This window comes from Hippocampus bargibanti, linkage group LG13, assembly GCF_051943395.1.
Source record: "Hippocampus bargibanti isolate YZ-2025 linkage group LG13, ASM5194339v1, whole genome shotgun sequence".
NCBI lineage: Eukaryota > Metazoa > Chordata > Actinopteri > Syngnathiformes > Syngnathidae > Hippocampus > Hippocampus bargibanti.
The window spans coordinates 8,943,769-8,950,597 of NC_142746.1; the positions used below are offsets into that span (position 1 = coordinate 8,943,769).

At 40.3% G+C, this 6,829-nt stretch overlaps 1 non-coding gene across 1 annotated transcript; it reads right to left on the reverse strand.

Moving 5' to 3' along the window:
* Positions 1–3,258: 3,258 nt before the first annotated feature.
* Positions 3,259–3,330, reverse strand: trnaw-cca (transfer RNA tryptophan (anticodon CCA)). The gene has a single exon. It is a non-coding gene; the product is annotated as a tRNA-Trp (tRNA).
* Between the last annotated feature and the right edge of the window lie 3,499 nt (positions 3,331–6,829).

Below are 6,829 nucleotides of genomic sequence, written 5' to 3' on the forward strand. Positions count from 1 at the left end.
GAAGTGCCTAAATCAATATGAAATCTCATTTGAATGATAGTTTGTCATATATTTACAGTTTAAACGATGAATATGAACAATTATATACCGTTTCAGGTCCAGCAGCAATTACTCATTGCTTGTTCTTTTATTTTTCTTTTATTTTTGCTGCATCTGTCGGGCTTTGTCTCTAACTTCACCATACTGTATGTGTAAAGGAGTCATCAAATGGCGTCAATGTGTTTCTCTGCGTGCACGTATGCGTGCACGTCAGAGGCGGAAAAACTGCTGCAGCAGTAATTGCCTGACCTTTACGGCAGGCGGGATAGTCTCATTAAGCCTGATGGATAATGATGGCGCTGCGACGTGAAGCACTGCGATAATGAAACAACACAACAGTCTTGATGCTGGAGGCTTACTGGAGGTTGCTGTGGGGGATCGTGACAGAAGGCTGACAACCCAGAGAGAGTGTCTCTTTCTGGGATAACGACGCCATACTGAGTGACCCCCCCACACCCCTACGCCACACACACACACACCTCCACCTCCCCACTCCCGGTGGTGTCAGCCTTCCTTCGCACATGAGCACGGGTCACGGCCGCGTGTCAGTCATATTGGTGACATTTTCGCTTTTGATTGGAAACCTCCGGCTTGCTAAATTTGTGGTTGTTGCCATAAAAGCTAACAAGTAGCCGTGCTGAGCTTTTGTATGCAAATCAGCTTCCTGTGACTGTAAAATGTTTTTTCCCCCACAGATGGACATGCTTTTTATTGTCTGTATGTCTGTTCATATTTCTATTTATTTAATCTGTCTCTGTATGTCTGTCTTAATATATGAAAAATTATAAATAAACATGGTAATACTCAAACAACAAATACATTCAACTCGCTTTTCTTAAATAAAAAACATACAATAGAAACACTAATAATAAGTGCATCACAAAACAATAATGTGTAAGTGTATTAATATTATTTGTAGTATAAACAAAAATACGAATAATAAATGCAGGCTAATTACAAGCTGACGCCATCGTATTTTTCAGTTAGGTTCGAGGATCCCACTTGAGGGTCCCAGACAGTCCATCAGCTGAAACCAGCAGGGGGTGCTGACACCTTGACAATTTCTACAGGCTCCCACTCGCTTTTCTTTTTTTCCTTTTGTCCTCTTCCCCTTCTTTTGCGTTTTTTTAATTCTTTGCTTTTCAATTTTGACACATACAATTTCGCAGCATGATGCTAAAACAACACCCAACATAAAAGTGTAGTCTGTGAGCCTCCTTTGAGAGTATTTCTTACACAAACAAAGCCACAAACTGCCATATAGTTGACATTCGTCCTATAAAAATGGAAATATATTCGGGTAGGGTGGAGGGGGGAGGGAGTGGGTAAGATATAAGTGCACGTTGCTGCACATAATTTGTCAAACGTCACATCTTTCTGCCTGTAATGATTAAAAAGTGCTTTTTATTCACCATGTTGAACTATTAGGGTCACATGAAATGTCCCATTAATTACTTAATCCTAATTATTATAACTTTCAATCATACCCCAATTATTCAACTTGTACCATCGTGTGTGTGTGTGTGTGTGTGTGTGTGTGTGTGTGTTGGTAATTAATTCACATTTTAATTATTATTATCCCTGCAGTCGACACTCAAACGTAACTGCCGTGTGACATTGCAGATGAGGACTTGTGACATTGCTTGATAAAAAAACTGATGAGAAAAAAATAAGGTAACACCACTAACTTTGTTTTGCACAATAAACTGAAACACGGCAGAGATAAAATGAGACATAACTAAAATGCCTTTCTACTTCATTAAAATTTAAAGACGTGCAATTCAGTAATGATTATATGATGCACAAACATATTTATTTATGATTAATTCATAATTTATAAATATAGTATTTTTGAGTAAATAAAATTGGACTAAGGGGATAACATACACATTAAATTGCATGTTTAATATTTACATTGAATTGAGTGAAAATACTAACAGTATCAACTCATTGAAAAACTCAGTGGTATGAATATTAGTTGGATTTATAACATATCTAATAAGATGATAGATGATGTTTCTGTGATGACTAAATTTCAAACAAAGTCATATTTTTGAACAGATTGTTTACTCCTAAAATAGCAACATTTTCTGTACATTGAATTTAAACACAATTATTTAAGAAAAATATTTTGTGGCATATGAAAGACATAAAAAACAAATGGCATTAAAATAATTCTAACTGCAATGATAATATCAATACGAGCGTTGGCTATTACTGTTTTGCATTATTTTGCACAAGGTTTTTTCAGTTGTACTATTTTATTAGACATCAGACAAACAATTGCCACGTGATTGATGACATTATCGAGTTTACTAAATTAAAAAACAACTCATGACTCTTGAATAAATAAAACGACAGACAAAGAACATTATTACACGCGTCTCGATATTCTGTTGCAGTCTCGTCGCCTCCAAGGCCTGTGTGTCACTACGTTCCAACGCGCGTGCTAATAATTCTCCAACGTCTTCATACATAACACGTCATGTCTCTCATCATAACGTATGAACGTCCATAAGCGTCCCTCACGCGAGTTATTTCAACGGTGCCAGTTCCATCCTGCTCAATTAATTGATGTTTGATGACCAGATTACCTTTATGGCTTCATTTGGTCTCATTTACAGCAAATGTACACCCCTGTGCCACATGATCGATGACGTTTCTTTAATGAAACTGGGAGCTGCATACGTTTGCTCCGCTCACATTTTAAAGCCATATTATGAAGACGCTCTACAGGAGTGATATCAAAAACGATACCTTTACATGGACAATACTGCTACGTTTTCATTGTGTTCAACTCGCTTGAATGGATTGATGATAATAATGTAATTTAGCTAATAATTTAGCAAAATTCTACCCAAATTTTGAATGTAAATATTAAATATATCTACACGTATTGCTGGTATCATGATATTGTCCATAGTGTGATATTATCATGTTGAGATTCCCCACTGGCAGTGAGACAAACAGTAAAATAAAACTATTTCTGTGTCCTGTCAAGGTTTTAAAACGCATTTTCAAATTGTTGCTGTTCACCATTTTTTTATTGTCGCAAATACTGTCACTATTGTGAACATTATTTTTCAGAATCGTACAATCTCTGATACTGTTGATACTTCCACGAAAATGTATTCAATGAAAATGTATTCAATGATACCAAACATAAACAAGTCACGAATTGTACCAACAATTGATATTTTCTGTAAAGCTAAAATCTACTGACCCTGACGTGATTTGAACACGCAACCTTCTGATCTGGAGTCAGACGCACTACCGTTGCGCCACAGAGTCTGGCAAATGCAGTTGCCATACTTTAATACATTATAATGTTGATATTTCCCAATGGCAGTTAGCCAAAGATTATAATAAAACTTTCTGTGTCCTATCGAGGTTTGAAAACACATTTTCACATTGTTGCTGTTCACCATTTTCTAATTGTTGCAATTACTGTCAATATGGTGAACATTATTTTTCAGAATCAATCAATTGAGGACATTGTTGATACTCCCACTAAAATTGCTTGTGTATAACAATAAAAAAAATACCATTAAACCCATTTTCATATTAGCCTATTATCGGATATTTACCGTTTATGTTGCTGATGATGCCACCCTGTTGCAGTTGTTGTACCAGGATATTCTAGTTATCGTGATACATATGTTGTCTGTACATATGACATTCGCAGTGCTGTGTAACGTGACACATTTAAATAATATACGTATTTATTGTTGGTCACTTCAGCACGTTGCTGATAACGTTTTGCAATATTTGGTGTATTCTCCCATTTGCAGGGTGAAACAACGGGAGTGAAAGATGGTATCAGTTTATGTGGTAGGTACACCCCGTGCGGCTACATGTGTGGGAGTGTGAAGAAGAACGGCGGGGGAGGGGGAGGAAGCATGCAGTGCATCAGCTCAGTGATATCGGAACCCCCCCTGCACCCCAGGACCTTCCTCCTGCTGGGCCTCACCCCCCAGGACCTCAGGGAGGTCACAAGTTCAGCTGCCTTTTGTGCGGCAGCATGTTAATGGAACGACACAATGTTGCTTCTTCTGTTTAGTTTACTGTTGTTTTCTAGCCATGTGTGAAGAGTAGCCAGCAAGAAAATGGTGAATACTGACGAAGAGACTGGAGGCAGCAAGCAAGTTTTTCTTAAGCGTCCTTTCTTTTGTCTCTTCTGGCACAGCATTGTAACTTTTGATGACATTATCTTAAAAATTACAACAAATCGCTATCAGAATCAGAAAACCTTTATTCGTCCCACAATGGGGAAATTTGCAGTCCACAGCAGCAAATTGAAAGGTGATGGGGTGGGGGGGTGGTGAAAGGATAGAAAACAAGATATTCTAAGAACTCTAACAAAATAAAAACATCAACTGTATACTGTAAATGTGCAAAACCATAATAACATAAGCCCACATTGTTAATGCAGCCACAATCTCCACTTTGCTGCAGCGTTTTCTTGTTGGTCTTAGTCTCCTCCCCAATGCAATTATTCTGTCATTGTAACTTATTTGGAAAAGATGAGCAGAAATGATACACTATTTACATATACTCAGGTGAACTTAAGTTGCTGTTGTGTCCACAGTCTCCACTTTTCTGCAAGACTCCCTCTCATTTTTTTCTCTCGATCTCCATTTAAAGTTAGTGTCAATGTAACATTTACGGCTCCTGAAGTAGAAATAAAAACAAGAAGCACATCATGCTAACTTTGTGCTGATTTGGCTCCCACAGTCGCCACTTTGCTGCAGCACTCCCTTTCCTTGCTCGTCTAATACTAATAGTCACAAATCCACCTTGGAATTTTGGATGACGTGCTGAATTTCATCATGCATTAGCGCTGAAGCATATTTATGTAGCTTGGTTCTCTCTGGATCAGACGCTGGATCAGACGCTTGCAGCTATCAATCTGGGAGGCTTTAACGGAGGCCACTGATGGATCTTCTCCATATTTCACGGGCCAGGCCTCTGCAAACAGAATAGCCTGCTGTGCTAAAGAAAACAATGTGCTCCTGAGCTGCAAAATATCATCCATCAACCTACCGGGCAGGCAGGCAGCAGAACTTGGGTGGAAATGTTAGCGACTGTGAGTGGGGGTTGAAGGGGGAGGAGATGGGGTGGCGTGGAGACATGAGGCTTGGAAGGATACCTGCTTTTCACATCAGACATGCCTCGACGCACTCGCCGGCCGCAATTGGTCGCTTTTGAAAGCTCCGACCCATTTGCGAATCCTGAAAATGGAGTTTCTGAGCGATTTCGACGCGCCGGGCCCAAGCCGGCCGCCATCAATCAGTCTTCGCGGCCCAGGCGAGGAGACATTCCGGGAGATTAATTGTGTCCTGATGTAAACAAGGAAAAGCTCCAACTCTGAGGGATTAGTATACGGCAATTGGTGGAGAAGGGGGAAAGGAGTGTCGCTGGTGGACTTTAAAGTACCTGAATGGTTGGAGAGCAAATGAGCTGAATGGTGGAAAATGTTATTCACTATTTACTCCAAAAATATCTTTGCGCTTTTCACTTCTCCGGGCAAAACCAAGGGTGGCCCGGTAGTCGAGTGGTTAGCACACCGGCTTCACAGTACAGGGGTCTCCGGTTCGCGTCCCGGTCCATCCTCCCCGTGTGGAGTTTGCTAGTTCTCCACGTGGGCTTTCTCCAGGTCCTCCGATTTCCTCCAACACTCCAAAAACATGAATGGCAGGCAGTTTGGCCACTCCAAATTGTCCCTAGGTGTGAGTGTGAGAGTGACTGTTGTACGTCTTTGTGGGCCCTGTGATTGGTTGGCAACCAATTGAGGGTGTCCCCCGCCAGGTGCCCGAAGACAGCTGGGATAGGCGCCAGCACCCCCTGCGACCCTAATGAGGAATAAGCGGTACAGAAATTGGATGGATGGATGGCATAACCAATATTTTCCCCTTTGTGTTTCACATCTACATGAAAAATACAAGTATGGAATTTTTAAAATCGGATCGAGCTATAGTGCTACCTGTTTTCACACCACCCTTCAATGTAGACTTTTCCACACATCTCACATCAATAGATCCACCTGGATATGAATTCCATCTCCATTTAAAGGACAACCGATGTCTCCGGACAAGTTGTGTCCATTATTTGTAAAATGGCTTCCAATGACTTCTACCGAGCGTATTATATAGCTATATTTTACGTTTTTAGACTCGCGCTGAATATTCCAGAAGTCTTGTTTTTGAGTTGGTGACGAGTCCTCACCCTACGTCACTGAAGGAACGTTCCTAACTGAGAAAGGACATACCTTGCATCACCTCAATGCATTTTGCGGTACTTTGTTTGGTCTGAAAACTTCATGTTGATCCGTGTTGATGGCGAAATTAGAAGGAAAACACATAAATAACGCGATGGTGAATCATTGTGTGTTGCACCAAGACTACTATTTGATACTCGCTGACACAAATTCCAAGCTGAATAAAAATCCTATTTCCAACGGAGCTCTGCCGCCATCTTCTGCATTTTCTGTGACACTACACATCAGTCTTGATCGCTCAAAATGAGCCGGAAGACCTTCTTTAATCAATTGCAAACATTTATACTTTCCTCTTCAGAACTATTTGAATCATATTCATGACTGGATGTGTAACAAGAAAGCATATTCTCTGAATCTGAAGCCATTGTTTTGATTCACTAGCAAGGTAAGACGTCTTGGCGTGACGTCACGAACTGGGGGCGGGACTTTCTGAAAATGGCCAATTCGCAGCTCAATTCTTTGCAGATTTTGGACACTTTAAGTGATTTTTATTGGTGTTTTGCATTTGACTAA